The sequence below is a fragment of the Aedes albopictus genome, chromosome 3 (assembly GCF_035046485.1).
Source record: "Aedes albopictus strain Foshan chromosome 3, AalbF5, whole genome shotgun sequence".
Taxonomy (NCBI): domain Eukaryota; kingdom Metazoa; phylum Arthropoda; class Insecta; order Diptera; family Culicidae; genus Aedes; species Aedes albopictus.
The window spans coordinates 259,222,636-259,223,423 of record NC_085138.1 but is presented as its reverse complement, the minus strand read 5'-3'; positions in this window follow the sequence as shown (position 1 = coordinate 259,223,423).

Here is a 788-nt window from a genome sequence, read left to right as displayed (position 1 = left end):
GTTCTGCTCTTGCTTCTGTTGATGATCCGAAATCATTTACCTCTTTCAATCCTGATCAGCCTCTCTTGTTCACGAACAGGAGTGAACAGGAAGTCGTCGATTACGATGAGGGGCTGTTCATAAACCACCTGGGGAGGAGGGGGGGGGATCTGGTCAAAGTCTACGCTCTATACAAATTTTCAAATTCTTGTTTGAACAAAAGTGTACGAGGGGGGAAGGGGGTGGTGACTGAGATGACCAAAATTTGGTCTACGTGGTTTATGAACGTACCCTTAGGAACAGTAGCGGTGATAGTATACATCCTTACATGACTCCAGCAACGATCCGGTTGGGATCCGACAAGACACCGTTGTGCAGTACTCTCCACGTAAATGCCCTGTACTGTGCTTCAATGAGGCCGATGATTTTCTCAGGGACACCTCAAGTTCGAAAGCTTTTTCGTAATCAATGAACAACAGGTAGGTGGAGAGATTCTTGTAATTCATTAATTTGTTCCAGAATGACACGGAGCGTGACAATACGATCCACGGATCGTCCGTCACGGAATCCTGCTTGCTGCCGCCGGAGAGTTGCATCAATCTTCTCCTGTATCCGGTTAAGGATCACTTCGCAGAGGACTTGTTACGGTGTTCTGTCTTATTATTGTAACAAATATTTATACCCGTAACAGACTTTGAGAACGATACATAGTAACATGATCAAAGTCCAAATAAAGTCGTAGCACTCAGGCTCAGACTGGGTACCAATTCTAGTACTGCATTTGGTCCCCGGTACCCAAGTTTGACATT